The sequence below is a fragment of the Saccopteryx bilineata genome, chromosome 1, assembly GCF_036850765.1.
Source record: "Saccopteryx bilineata isolate mSacBil1 chromosome 1, mSacBil1_pri_phased_curated, whole genome shotgun sequence".
Classification (NCBI taxonomy): domain Eukaryota; kingdom Metazoa; phylum Chordata; class Mammalia; order Chiroptera; family Emballonuridae; genus Saccopteryx; species Saccopteryx bilineata.
Window position 1 is genome coordinate 34,921,418 of NC_089490.1, and position 15,959 is coordinate 34,937,376.

Sequence of the window (15,959 nt, forward strand, 5' to 3'; positions counted from 1 at the left end):
TTAAGACTCAGATAGTCTATTAAAATGAAGATATTCTAAATATGTCAGGCTTTAGAAAAAGAAATTCAGAATTTCCAGAAGGAGATATTTAAAATTGCAAGTGCTTGATGTCTATCCACAAATTGAATTAATAGCTGCAAAAATATAAAGTAAATAAATACGCTGAATATTCTCTCAGATTTTGCCTCAAAATATATAAAATAAAACTGAGGCTTCGAAGCTGTGAAAGTGTTCTCATTTGGCTTTGTGAGTTGGGTTCAAAGAGGTTGAAAGTCTTGGTAACGTGTCCTGCTCTGTGAAGGGCAGAGTTGAGGCAACAAGGACCTTCCTTAATTGACTTCTACAAAGAGGACTATTATTATGTCTGTCCACAACCCCCCCACCACTTTATTAAAATTTTTTTATTTTCAGAGATCAGATCCAGAGCCTGACAAGTTTATTTACCAGAAGAAGTGTAATCTGGGTTCTAGAAGAAAATATTTAAAACACAACCTTAAGGCAGTCTATCAGATTGTTTATGATCTTTATCCAGTCCTATCACAGACAGAAATAGAAGAATAAAAAATTTCCAGAGTATTATGCCAATTGTACAAAATATAACATAGATTCTCAAAAGGCAGCTCTACCATTTTAGGAAAAAAACATTATTTTTGAAATTCACCACTAAAACATTATTATAGACTTTAGTAAAAAATCGTGTGATCTATTAAAACACAGCATTTTCCCCACTTTCTAGTGCCATAGATAAAATGCTAATGACATATTGTATGAGTTTTTCTTATATTCAGATATAGTTTACTCTTGGGAATATATTTACTTTTTAAGTCAATTCTGTTAAAGTTAGTGACTGAAAACCTAATGCATACATTGAATAGAATATCCTAATGTTTTCTTGGTTTGCTTAAATGGGGGTAATCATATGATTTTTTTTTGAAAAATATTGCAATTTATATAAAAATGTATTTTTTTAGACATTCAGCAGCCCAGTCACAGGGTAAAAAAATTACCATACCCCCGCCCCCAATTCAATCTTGCATTCACAGGATTATTTATCAAAATAAAATATTTTTCTACAAGCATGAAAGACAACTTACTATACATTTGAAGTGTTTAAAAATAGTGTTTTCAATGACATGCCATTATTTTTGACTAAGTGTTTTGGGGTTAATACCAATATTGTCATAAGCAAAGAAGTATACCAAGTTATATAAGCATAAACAAAACCAGGCTATATTTGAACAGCACCTCAGAGGAAGTTTTCTTGAGAAGTCATTTAGGTAATTTAAATTATATATTTTTTCTCTAGTGTTCTGGTATGTTACATATAGATACAAGATTTTAAGTGCCCTTGGGTGATAGTTTTTAAAGGAATAACAAAGCTATATTTTAACTCTTTAATTTCTAAGTACCTCAAAATATTTCCCTTGTGACCATCTGGTTTACCTCTTCTTTGCTAATTAATCCTAGAGAAATTTTTCTAAGAATTCCTACCCCCTCCATAAGCAAAAAATCTGCCATTGATGGTATTCTGAAAGAACCATTTTTACAGATATTTAGGAGCCTCTGCCTCACCTACAATTCTTTTCTTTGAAAAATATTTCTCTTTTATGTGATTGAACACTTGCAGTTATTTTTATATTCCACGATCCCCACCCTTTGAACAAAGGCTTAGCTTAATAAAATTCTCTTTCCTATTATTTGAGTTTCTGAGCCAGTAAGTAGTGAGTTGCAGTCTTCATTGGGTGAGTTTTTCAATTTTGGAGAAACACTGATTCATAACTCATTTGAACAAAAGAAACCTAGTTTTCAGAGAGAGAGAAAATGGACAGATTATACAGGGAGAACCCAACTCAAATCCATGAAGTCCCCCAAAGTCAAAGGAAGTCATCTTGTTTCCTGACTTTTCTAGTTGCTGGGACTCAGCTATCCATGAAACCCTCATGAAACCCAACTATCCATGAGTTTTATAAACTATTCTTGTGTCCTTATAACAAAATTTCCTTTGTTTGAGGAGCCTGTCTGACTTTCTGCTATTTGCAACTAAGGAGCTTCTACTAAGGAGGAAACTTAAGTATATGGTCTTGTGGAGGGGGAAAAGAAAATGGTGGCCATGGTGGTGGGATATTTCCCTATGACATTGTACAAGTCAACTTTACAGGCACACCTTGTTTTATTACACTTTGTAGATGTTTCAGTTTTTATGAATTGAAGGTAAAACCAGCAAAAATGTTATGAATCCCTTTATTCCTAGACTTGCTTTATTGCAGTGGTCTGGAATTGAACCCATAATATTCAAGAGGTATGCCTGTGTACAACACTTAGAAGCATCTGAAATAATTAGTAACAAAATGTACGAAAAGCTTGTGTGAGTAATTTGAGGGATTCCTAACCACTGACAAAATGTGAAACATATTTCATAGTCCAGGAAAGCTCTGTCAACATCCCGAGAAAGAATTTATGGGAATAATATATAAAGCACAAAAGAATAAACTGTACAGGGATATCCAAAAGTAATTTTTACCATCAGGGATTTTTGCATTTAATTTAAAAGCTTACTCATTCACGTAAGCTGTGACTCCATTATACATATTATAAGAAAGAATTTAAGTAATTTTCTTAAAGTTTGAGTAGATATATACCAGAACTGAGATCAATTTGAGGACACATGTTCTCAGCTACGTTGCTATTCTGCCTTCTGAAAAGATCCTAAAATTTGAAGTTTTGCCAAGCCTAACCCATTCTAGGAAGTACATTTTTTCAGTTAGTGATATGTATAAAGGAAGGATATGATTAAATGAGATTTCTGATAGTTCTTATCTATTTCCATTGCTCCTTCTAGGTATTCATTTCCTACCTGAGCCTGCCCTTCCCCAGCCCTAAGACCACTAGAGAGTAAAATACTTGGATATTACCTTTGTGTAAGTGGCATGTAACTACCAACCACTCATCTTTACTTATCCTGCCTGGTATTTTCTTTTGATTCTGTAGAAACTAGAAGTCATATTTACTGCTCACAAAAATTAGGGGATATTTCAAAATGAATATGAAGCTATAAAATATCCCTTAATTTTTGTGAGCAGTATATTAGAAAGCAGAATAGTGACACTGAGACTCTTCAAAAGAAAAGAGATTTCTAAGGTATTTACTTCTTTATAAACTGTATAAGCTAATGCTGTGACAGCGAACCTTTTTATACAAACCACCCACTTTTGCAGTGCTGGTCAACCTGGTTCTTCCTGCCCACTAGTGGGCGTTCCAGCTTTCATGGTGGGCCAATACCAGTGCCATTTGGTTGCTCTGCTACTGCCCACCATGAAGCTGGAATGCCCACTAGTGGGCGGGAGGGACCAGGTTGACCAACACTGCAAAAGTGGGCAGTTTTTATAAAAAAGTTCGCCATCATGGAGCTAATGGCTTTGAGTATTGCTGTGGGTGCATGACCACCTGTGTCAGCTATCACAATTTAAAGTTGAACCCTAAAGACCTAATAGTTCTATTTACTTTAAATGAAGCCAATAGCATCAGGTGACTCCAGTATAATTTTATTTTAAATGTATTTAGGTGCTTATCTGTAGTTGACAATGACAGATTAGCATAGCTTAAGGCTCTTTTTATATGCATTGATCCATGTTGTAAAACCAATATAGCTCTTATTGCAATATGTTGTGAATCTGAGAAACAATGGGCAAATTTATGATGAGTCAGTTACCTGAAAGTAGCAAAATACATTAGCCCTTTTTTTGATGAATGTGAGAATAAACACTATAGCTACTATAATGACTAAAAACACCTTTGATAAAATTACTATAATTTTCTTCATTTATGGAAATTTCATGCCACATGATTTGGGGGTCATACTTGTAATGCCAAAGATTGGTTCAGATGGAGAGATAACAAGCACGTTTTATAAGTTATTATTGTTTTCATAAGTCTAGCAGGAAAAGAAACCACATTAGGAATAATTGATAGTGAAGGGATGAGGGAGATAAAAAGAGATGGACTGGGAAGAGTTTAATGACTCTTTGTGGCTTTACATCTGTCACACTTTTTGTGCTGCATTAAAGTTTCATTATTTTCACATTTCATGTTTTCATATTTTTCCATCCCTTTCTTTCTGCTAAATTTACCGAGTAATACAATGTAGATAATGGAGAGCTATTTCTGCAAATGTCATTGAATCTGCTACCAGAAATGAATACAACGTTTCACTGATGCATTTCCTTCAAAATACATTTTCAATTAGCAGGAGAGGATTTGTCTATAGAACATGCTCTTTAAAAAATTACATTAAAAATAGACTACTGTATGAAAAACAAGAACTTAAAAATCGTGAATATTTGTATCTTCGTTCAATTTTAGTGGGTCAAATGGCTGTTTCTATCTGCTTTACAAACATTATTATCTTGTAATATTGGTATTTACCTAGAAATGTACTTTACCCCATCTCTTTGACCTTTTGCTTGCCAAAAAAATTACATTTTAATAGCAATTTCTGTTAATTTCACCAATAAGTTAAAGATATTTTATGTGGGACTATCTGATGGCATTGATGAAAGTGATTTTTATAACCCTGTATTAGCATAATTATTATTTTGGACTTTTTCTTCATTCAGAATTAAGAAAGAAACTATGATTCTATTCTGTCTCCATGACTGAATAATCATGAAACCTCTTGTAAGAACTTGTATTTTTGGTGTTTGAGTCGACTGGAGTGAAAGTGAAAAGATGTTACTAGCTTGCCCTGGGCATGTGTGCTCCATGGATATGTGGGTTATAACTCCAGAAACGACGACTTTAGCTAAACATTGAACTGCAGAAAGATACAGAGAGGTCAAGGATCCATGTCTTCATTCACCAAATAGTTTTTCAGTCCTTATATTGCCATGGACACAATAATGTTTAGCCTTAGAAATGATGTCAGATTGAGTGTCTTCAGGGTAATATAGTCATATGCATCTTTATTCTCTGTTCCTGTCTTACATAGGAATATGCTTATTCAAGGCTTGTTAAATGTATTTATGAATGCCACATGTTTTAAACTTGTCTGTCTGCTTGTCTTCATGCAAAAAAAAATCTGAAATAGCACCAACCACACAGTGTATATGTTGTTGTTAGTAAAAGTGTAAGAATTCCCGACCCGGGTTCGATTCCCGGCCAGGGCACACAGGAGAAGCGCACATTTGCTTCTCCACCCCTCCGCCGCGCTTTCCTCTCTGTCTCTCTCTTCCCCTCCTGCAACCAAGGCTCCATTGGAGCAAAGATGGCCCAGGCACTGGGGATGGCTCTGTGGCCTCTGCCTCAGGCGCTAGAGTGGCTCTGGTCACAACATGGCGACGCCCAGGATGGGCAGAGCATCGCCCCCTGGTGGGCAGAGCGTCGCCCCTGGTGGGCGTGCCGGGTGGATCCCGGTCCGGCGCATGCGGGAGTCTGTCTGACTGTCTCTCCCTGTTTCCAGTTTCAGAAAAATGAAAAAAAAAAAAGTGTAAGAATTCCCCTAATTCCACTGCGAATTGTATTACTGAACTAGATAACATCTCTTCTTTACTGATCCATTTGTTGTGGCATGAGAGATGGAGATACAGTCTCATGGAGCTAAATTTTGGAAAAAGCCATGATAGTCTGATTGGAAACTGACCTTGTCCTCATCAGAATATATTGTTGAGGCCCTGGTCAGTTTGCTCAGTGGTAGAGCGTTAGCCTGGCGTGTGGATGTCTGTGGTTTGATTCCTGGTCAGTGCACACAGGAGAAGCAACCATCAGCTTCCACCCTTTCCCCTCTTCTCTCTTTTTCTCTCTTCCTCTCCTTCAGCTATGGCTCTACTGGTTCAAGCACATTGACCCCAGGCACTAAGGATGGCTCTGTGGAGCCTCTGCCTCAGGTGCTAAAAGTAGCTCAGTTGTGAGCATGGCACCAGATGGGCAGAGCATCGGCCCTAGACAGGAGTTTCCAGGTGGATCCTGGTCGGGCTGTATGAGGGAGTCTGTCTCTCTATCTCCCCTCCTCTTACTTGGAAAGAAAAAAAATATTGTTGAATTAATATCATCACTTTTTAGTACAATATATTGCAATTTGTGGGGGGATGGCTTTTCATTTAGAGATGATTATCTCATTTTTTTTTTGGATTGCCATAATATTTTGTATTTAGCAATATTAATTCTTAGCACCTAGTCTCCCTCCACTGAAAAAAACTAGTTGCACATGCTGCATTTAGATTGCTGGTGAGCAAGTTAAAGAATATTTGAGACTAAGAATACTTTCACTGACATCTGTTTGGTGTTTCGTGCTACATAATGTAAGAAGGAGTATTATATAATATCATGACATTTTTCTTTATTTATGTACTAACGCTTTTTTTTTTTAATTTAATTTTATTTTTTTGTGGCAGAGACAGAGTCAGAGAGAACAGATAGGGACAGACACACAGGAAGGGAGAGAGATGAGAAAGATCAATTCTTCGTTGCAGCTCCTTTGTTGTTCATTGATTGCTTTCTCATATGTGCCTTGACCGGGGGCTACAGCAGACCAAGTGACCCCTTGCTCGAGCCAGCGACCTTGGGCTCAAGCTGGTGAGCTTTGCTCAAACCAGATGAGCCCGTGCTCAAGCTAGCGATCTCGGGGTCTCGAACCTCAGTCCTCCACATCCCAGTCCCACGCTCTATCCACTGTGCCACCACCTGGTCAGGCCTAACACTCATTTTTTATACATTTTAATATTTCTTTGTGGCACTTATGTTCTGTGCAGGATACTAAAATCATGACGAGAGCTGCCAGGGTTATACAAATCACGAATATTTGTATCTTTGTTTAATTTCAGTCGAATGGTTGTGTCCACTTCCTTTTACAAACTTGATTTTTTTGTAATAGTTGGTGTTTACCAAGACATGTACTCTACCTGAGCAGAGTATAGTTGTGTACCCTGTGGCTACCAGCTGTATAGACAGTGGTGGTAATCATATATTACTGGGCTTAAACTTTCTAAGCAGCTCTTGCAAAATATAAAGAGACGTGGTCTCAGAGATGGAATTTCCTGGGTCAAATCTAGGCTCTGATTCTTTGTAGCTTTATGGTTTTGATGAAATCAATTTGATTTCTTGAGCCTCAATTTTCTCTTATGTCACAAACAAACAAACATGCCTAACTTAGAGTTGTATGAGGTAATGCATGAAAAGCACTTGTAAATTCTAGAGTTTTTCAAATTTTAAATATTAGAGTCATTATAAAATGTGGAGGCAGTTATTATTATGAAGCAGATGAAAAGGACTTTCAATAAAAATGTCATGCCAGCAGAGACTTTGCCAGAATGTCTTACCCAGGGCTCCTTTGAAAGCGGGACTCCTGTCTGTGATTGGCAGTAGCATGCGTGGAGCACACGTGGCCCGGCCTCAGCGCTCCCACCGTGTTTTCACACAGCGTGCTCTTTGTTAATTAAATGGAGCCAAGGGTGTCAGCATTTATTAGGCTGGACTCTGGACAAACATGAGGCACTGAAAGCAACAAAGAATTTAAAATTTGTGAGAGGTTATTGAAAATTCAAAGGATTTGGGTTTACATACCTAGCCTTCTTGGATATAATAATTTAAAATAGGGATCTGCACACAAACTAGGAAAATGCAAAAGAAACGTCCAGCTTTGCTAATGCTGACGGACATGTGGATCTGTCAGTGTCACTGAAGCATTTAGATTTTTATTCCCAAGAGGCTTGCAGTCTTCACTCAGCTGGAACAAGTGGGAAAGGATCTCAGAGATAATAACAATGTTATAGCCAGAATGTCTAGAGTCATTTTCCTCTCGATGATGTGTTTTACTTTATACACCTTTAAAATGGAAAATAAAAAAAGAACCTCCCCCCCTCTTTTTTTTCATAATTGAGTAGCATTGCTCACATCTTGAAAAGCTATTGACAGACTCCCATTTCTTTGATATATTTAATCAGAAGGGGCTCTTGATGATGAGGCTATCATTTACAGATACTTTTAAAGGCAGGAGTTAATGGAAGTGGAATAAAAGGAGAAATTATTTCTATTCTTTCCTATGCCTTCCGGTTAAAAGATTTTTAGCCTTGTCTGAAGGAAACCTGCCTCCTTCACCTGCCTGTTGATTATCGACGAATACAGACTTACATCTTTACCACGCCAGCATTAAAGTGTCCTGTTTTTTCTTTATCTTCACAAACACTTCCTCTTTGGAGTCATTAAAGTCAGCTCTTAAAAGGTGTTCTCCTACTCTTCCTTAAATGAGAGCACAATTTTCAAGAGTCTGTGTAGAAATGAATTGGACTTCAGTGCTTCTTGAATAACCAAAAGAAGAAAAAAGGAGAATTTCCTTAGTAGTTAGGAGTGGGTTCACATTTACCAAATATTTAAATGAAATCAATTTTTTTAAAACAGATTAAGGCTAGTCAGTGACATGTAAGTACATTCTGAGTTGTCTTAGTTGATGGCCAGGGAATCTTGTGTGTGTTACCATGTGAAGGTGTTACTGTCAGCTACACAGTTTTGCCTGTCAGCAGCTCCAATCTGTAGAAATTTTCATGCTCATTTTTTCAGAAGTTTTGTTGACTATCTAAAGGGTATTTTAAAATATATTAGTTTGCAGTTTATTGTCAGTCAGAATGATAACAAATGAATTGGTATACACTAAATGTAATAAAAAATAATCCCCTTTTAACCATATAAACACAACATAACTATTTTATAATTTTTGCTTCATTGGATCATAAATTAATGTGAGGCAATGCCCTCCTATTTAGTTTCCTGCCTTACATAGGCCAGATATGAAGTTGATGCTTTTCAGTGTTTCTAATTTTCAAAGTGGTTAAAATTTTATTATTCATTATAATAATTTCTAGTTACTCAGACTAGTTAGAACAACTAAAGAGAGAAGGATAATGGATTGTCTGAAGAGACATTCATTAATGGGCCAATATAGGGGGCTAGAAAAGCCTGTCTGTATCACAAGGCAGGGATGGCATTTAGTATCCAAGTCCGCTTACTGACTAAATTAGCAAAGGCTACAGTGAAGTTTAAGCTTGCTGGTTGCAAAATTAGAAATTGGTTTCCTGGGGCTCTCTGTAAACTCATTACTTTACTCAATCATGGTTCATTAGCAAGTTAACAGACAGAAGACCAGTGTACATTGGGATATAGGTGGAGTCAATCCTTCCATCTCCTTGAGCATCACTTAAAAGTTGAATGTCATAGCATATCAGACATTGCATAAGCTTTATTTTCATACAGGGCTGTACATGATTAGCTCATGGATCATATCTACTTAACCTCTAAATACTGTTAGCTGTTTTTGTTTTATCATGCATTTCACGGGCAGCAGAAGTTTTAATTCAAAGTGACTCCGATGGAACAAATAAAAAAATCTCAAAAGGCATCTGAAAAGAAAACAACTTGAAGAAACTCAGTTAAGAGATTCAAATAAAATAGACTTAATGGTTCCCATTAACTTGGATCCAATTCGCTGGAGGGGAAAAAATCCATCGGGATATTAGGACATTTAAATGTGCTTCTGAAAATGGTTGGACAGACTATATAGCCTTGGCTCACGCAATAGTTTTGCTCAACCTAAGCAAATGGCTTTGATTCTCAAAGTTAAAAGTTCATTTTGTGCAGTTCATGTTACAAGAAAGGATTTTGGTGATCTTGTGACTCACAGAAAACGCTAAATAGGGAATGTACATAGCACTCTAGGATCCATTAGAAGTTATCCTCTATTTCTATTTTCATCTGGTGTTTGTATTTCTAAAATGATTTGTTAATAGTTTCTGTCTAAACTACCCTTTATTCAAAAATTATGTGTATTTCATATTCCAAGAGTGGTTCCATATTCAAGGAGTAGGCCTAATTATCTGATGGAATAAAGTGGGATAAATGTTCAGTTTAACAATGATTGCATTAGGTAATCCTAAACATTCCACCAATAACTGCAAAATGAATTCAGTAAAGTAGCAGGCTACAAAATATTCAGAAATTGATTGCATTTTTACATAGCAATAATGAACTATCAGAAAGAGATATTAAAAAATAATTCCATTTATAATTATATAAAAATACTAGGAATAAATTTAACCAAGGAGGTAAAATTATACTTGGAAAATTATAAGACATTGCTGAAAAAAATTAAAGAAGTTGCAAATGAATGAAAGCATATATTGTGATCATGGATAGGAAGAGTTAAATCATTAAAATATCCATACCACTCAAAGCAATACCAGTGGCATTTTTCACAGAATTAGGACAAATAATGCTAAAATTATGTTGAGTCACAAAAGACCCTGAGTAGCCCTAGCAAACTTGAAGAAGAAGGATAAAGTTGGAAGTATCATGCTATGTGAAAGCAAACTATATACCATAAGGCCATAGTAATCAAAACAGCATGGGACTGGTATAAAAACGGACACAAAGATCAATAGAACAGAATAGAGAGCCCAGAAATAAACCCACACCTATATGGTAAATCAATATTGACAAACGAGGCAAGAACATACAATGGAGTAATGACAATCTATTCAATAAATAGTGATAGGAAAATTGGATAGATATATGTAAATAAAATGAAACTAGACAACTTCTTACATCATATATAAGAATTAACTCAAAATGAATTAAAGACTTACATGTAAGTCTTGAAACCATAAAACTCCTAGAAGAAAACATAGGTAGTAAACTCTCTGACAGTTATCTTAGCAATATTTTTTCTGATAAATCCTTTGGACAAGGGAACCAAAAGAAAAAAAGAAACAAATGGGACTACATTAAACTAAAATGTTTTTGTGGCCCTGACTGTTTTGATCAGTGGATAAAGTGTCAATCTGGTATGCAGATATCCCAGGTTTGATCCCTATCAGAATGGTTATCATCAATAAATCAACAAACAAGTGTTGGTAAGGATGTGGAGAAAAGAGAACTTTTATGTACTGCTGTTGTGAATGCAGGTTGGTGCAACCACTATGACAAACAATATGGAAGTTTCTCAAAAAATTTAAAACAGGGCTACCTATAACCCAGAAATTCCATTTCTGTGTGTATATCTGAAAAAACTCAAAACACTAATTTGAAAAGCTATACGTAGCCCTATGTTTATTGCAGCATTATTTACAGTAGCTAAGATATGGAAGCAACCCAAGTACTAATCAATGAATGGATAAAGAAGATGTGGTAGGCCCTGGCTGGTTGGCTCAGTGGTAGAGCGTCAGCCTGGCATGCAGGAGTCCCGGGTTTGATTCCCAGCCAGGGCACACAGGAGAAGCACCCATCTGCTTCTCCACCCCTTCCCCTCTCCTTCCTCTCTGTCTCCCTCTTCCCCTCCCGCAGCCAAGGCTCCACTGGAGCGAAGTTGGCCCGAGTGCTGAGGATGGCTCTGTGGCCTCTGCCTCAGGTGCTAGAATGGCTCTGGTTGCAACAGAGCAACGCCCCAGATGGACAGAGCATTGCCCCTTGGTGGGCGTGCCGAGTAGATCCCGGTCGGGCGCATGCGAGGGGTCTGTCTGTCTCCCGTTTCCAACTTCAGAAAAATACAAAAAAAAAAAAAAAAAAAAAAAAGAAAGAAGAAGAAGATGTGGTAATATATACACGAAATATTATTCACCCATAAAAAATGAAATCTTGGCCCTGGCCTGTGGCTCAGTGGATAGAATGTTGGCTGGGTGAATGGACATCCTGGGTTTGATTCCTGGTCAGGGCACACAGGAGAAGCAACCATCTACTTCTCCCTCTCCTCCCTCTCCATTCTTTTTCTCTACCTCTCCTGTAGCCAGTGTCTCAGTTGTTACCAGCATGGCCCTGGTTGAGCCAGGCACTAAAAATAGCTTGGTACTCAAGCATTAACCCAAGTGGGGTTTCCGGGTGGATCCCGATTAGGGCATATGCGGGAGTCTGCCTCCCTATGTCCCCTCCTCTCACCTTAAAAAAATCTTATCATTTGTGACAACGTGGATGGACCTAGAGGTCCATAAATCAGTTAGAGAAAGACAAATACCATGTGATTTCACTTATATGTGGAACCCAAAGAACAAAATATATAAGCAAACAAAACAGAAACAGACTGATAGAAGCAGAGGACAAACTGCTGGTTGCCAGATGGGAGGCAGGATGGGGGAATGTGTGAAAAAGCTGAAGGGATTAAGAAATACAAATTCGTGGTTACAGAATAGTCATGAGGATGTAAAGTACAGCATAGGGAATATAGTCAATAATATTGTAATTACTAGGTATGGTGCCAGGTGGGTACTTGAGTTATCAGGGGGATCACTTCACAAATTATATAATTGTCTATGCTGTATGCCTGAAACTAATATAAAATAATATTGAACATCAACTGTAATTGAAAACTAAAATTAAAACAGCAACAACAAAAAAGAAAGATTGGGTTTATAAGACAAGGATGATCACACTCACTACTTTTATTTAACATAGTACTGGAAGTCCTCATCAGAGCAATTAAGCAAGAAAAAGAAAGAAAACATATCCACACTGGGAAGGAAGAAGTAACACTATATCTATTTTTTGCCATGATAGTATTATATATAGAAAACTGCAAAGGACTCCACCAAATAACTGTTAGAACTAATAAACAAAATCAGAAAAGTTTCAAGATATAAAACCAACATAGGAAAATTTGTTACATTTTTATATACTAATAAACTATCAGAAAGAGAAATTAAGAAAAACAATCACGTTGATAATTGCATCAAAAAGAATAAAATACCTAGGAACAATTTGAACCAAGGAGATGAAAGACCTATACACTGAAAACTATGAGATATTGACAAAAGAAATTGAAGGAACAATTAAATGGAAAGATAGTCTGTGCTTATGGATTGGAAGACTCAATATTGTTAGAATGTTTATACCACCCAAGCAATCTCCAGATTCAGTGAGATCCCTTCCAAAATTCAAATGGTATTTTTCACAGAAATAGAACATACAATTCTAAAATTTGTATGAACCACAAAAAATCCTGAATTTCAAGGCAATCTTGAGAAAGAGAAACAGCAAAGCTAGAGGCATCATGCTTCCTGATTTCAAATTATATTACAAAACTGTATCAATCAAAATAGTATGTTACTGGCATAAAAACAGACACACAGAGCAATAGAACAGAATAGCCCAGAAATAAACCCACACCTAATATATGGTCAATTAACTTATGATATAGGAGCCAAGATTATATAATGGGGAAAGGATTGTCTCATCAATAAATGAGGTTGGGAAAATTGGATCTCTATCTTATACTATACACAAAAATCAACCTCAAACAAATTAAAGACTTGAATGTAAGTACTGAAATCATAAAACTCCTAGAAGAAAACATAGGTGGTAAACTCTTTGCCATTGGTCTCAGAAATGACCTTTTGAATTTAGCATCAAAGGAGAAGTATCAAAAGCAAAAATTAATAAGTGGGACTATATCAAACACAGCAAAGGAAACCAGCAACATAAGGAAAAGGCAGCCCATTGAGTGGCAGAAAATATATGTGATCAAGGGTTAATATCCAAAATATATAAAGAATTTGTGTAACTCAATAGCAAAAAAACTAAACAATTTAATTTTAAAATAGATAGAATAGGCATTTTCCCAATGAATTCATTAAAATGGCCAACAGGGACAAGAATAAGTATTCAGTGTCACTATTCATTAGGGAAATGCAAATCAAGTCAAAACCACAATGTGATATCTCCTCACAACTGTTAGAATGTCTATCATTAAAAAGACAAGAAATAACAGTGTTGGTGAGGATATGGGAAAAATAGAATCCTTGTACACCTTGGTGGAAATATAAATGGGTACAGCCACTTTGGAAAACAATATGGAAGTTTCTAAAAACAATTAAAAATAGAACTGCCATATGGTCTAGCAACTCCACTTCTGGTTATATATCCAAAGGAAATTAAAAAAATTCTGTGCTGCCATGTTTATTGCAGCACTATTCACAATAGCCAAAATATGGAAACAGCCTGAGTGTCCATCACTGAATGAACATATAAGTAAAATGTGATATATAATAGAAATCTTTATTATATGCAGCTTAAGTGTCTGTTTGTTGCCGATAGCTTATTGGTTGCTTGCATAACTCTACTAGCCAATGGGGTGAAGTTGCCACGGCTGAATGCAAATTGAGCGGGTCAGGGGGAAGGTGAACATTTGTTTGCATTGGCAATCATCTGTTTTACATAAAAACTACATCTTAACATAATTTCTTTTAAGAATGCCTCCTAGAAAATACAGCACTGAAGAGGAGAGAAAAGGAGCTAAAGCTGCACAAAAACGGCTTTCTCGACAAAACGGAAACCACTGAGCAGAGAAAGACAAGGCTTGCTTCAGTCGCAGAGCAAATGTGTCTTTCTCGGCAAAATGAGACTGATGAGCATAGAGAGACAAGGCTTGCCTCAGATGCAAGACAAAAAAGCCTGTCTTGACAAAATGAGTCCCTTGAACAAAGGCAGGAGAGAAATGCAAAAAAAAACGACAGAGTAATGCTGACCGAAACGCAGAAAGGATTAAAACAGTTTCAAACGAAGAAACTTTAATTTTTGAGCATTCCTCTGGTGACATGAATATTAAATGTGAACACTGTCAGTCCTTAAACTTCAAGTTAGAAACTAATCAATTTGACCGTGGCAAGAAAGGATTTTCTCAATGTTGCAAGTACGGAAACATTGTAGTTCCACTAATTGAGAATTATCCACTACTCTTGAATAAATTATTGACTAATCAGCGTGTTGGCATTTTTTTACCTGAGCCTGCATTTGGACACGGTCAACTTTATGTTGCCTGTTCAAGAGTTCGTGAAAGAACGGATATAAAATTAAAAATAATTGATGGTCCTCTGCAAGGCAAGCTTAAAAATGATGGAAAGATCTACACAAGAAATGTTGTGTACAAAGAGATCTTTGACATGTGAATTAACATTTTATTATTTAAATCACCTTTATTTATTGAGCTAGCAGTGGCTCTTAAGAAATGTACCACCAGTGGTTTTCTTCATTGCACTCTACTTTAAGCAATTAAGCAAGTAGAAGGGGGAAACCCCGTGGGGCACTAAGCAAAGGGGCATCCTCGCCGCCTGCCCTGGGTAATTCAGTTTGAATTAGCAGACACCTTTGCACAAATCATTTTAATTACAATTTATAATATCTAGAACAGTGGTCATGTCATATGACCGCCGGGCTTTCTAGTATATACATATGTATATATAATGGAATATTATTCAGCCATGAGAAAAAGTAAATCCTGCCAGTTGTGACAATATGGGTGGATCTTGAGGGCATCATGCTAAGTAAACTAAGCGAGAGAAAGACACATTCTACATTCTATCACTTATCTTGGATCTTTCAAAAATAAAAGTCAAGCTTGTATAGAGTAGAAAGTTGTAGCCAGGTGTTGGGCAGGGGAGAATAAGGAGAGACTGGTAAAAGGGTACAAACTTTCAGCTATAAAATGAAGAAGTTCTGAGAATCTAATGTAAAACAGGGTGACTCTAGGTGATAACACTGTATTGTATAATTGAAATTTGCTAAGAAAATAGAACTTAAATGTTTTTATGGAAAAAAAGAGATAAATGCATGAGGTGATATCTGTGTTAACTAACTAAATGATGGGAATTTTTCACAATGTATATCAGATTACCACAATGTATACTTTACATAGCTTATAATTTTATTTGTGGAAAAATATAAAGTAGGCTAGGTTTTACTAGAAGGAAAAAGAAACAAAACAAACTATAGGTAGATTGTACATGTTTTAAAAAGGTCAGTCTCCTATAATAATGAACAAATCAAAAGTTATTTTATTTAACACTGACTTTACATGGGAGGAACAAACATGACAGTGACTTATCTTGGCTTAAATGCTATTTTTTAAGGTGGAGGGTTTTCTATTTTTCCACTTTCTTTTCAGTTCTAGGTTTCTTGCACTTATTTAATAATTTCTAGGTCAGCTTTCCATATGT